A 211-nucleotide genomic window follows, 5' to 3' on the forward strand; every position below is an offset into this window, starting at 1 on the left:
CTCACAAACGACGCTGAAAGGACGATCAGGTCTGGCAGCGCCAGTATTGGTGCATGCAGGAGGCTGTCTATGACTCCGTCAAAAGCGTCCTGACGCTCGGATTTCCAACACCATTCCGTATCTAATTTGAGGAGACTGAATAATGGCCGGGCGATTTCTGCGTAATTTACGCTGTACTTGTGCAAGTAATTGGCAAGACCAAGCTACTTAC

The sequence above is a fragment of the Plasmopara halstedii genome (assembly GCF_900000015.1).
Source record: "Plasmopara halstedii genome assembly, contig: Scaffold_2904, whole genome shotgun sequence".
NCBI classification, from domain to species: Eukaryota; Oomycota; class Peronosporomycetes; order Peronosporales; family Peronosporaceae; genus Plasmopara; species Plasmopara halstedii.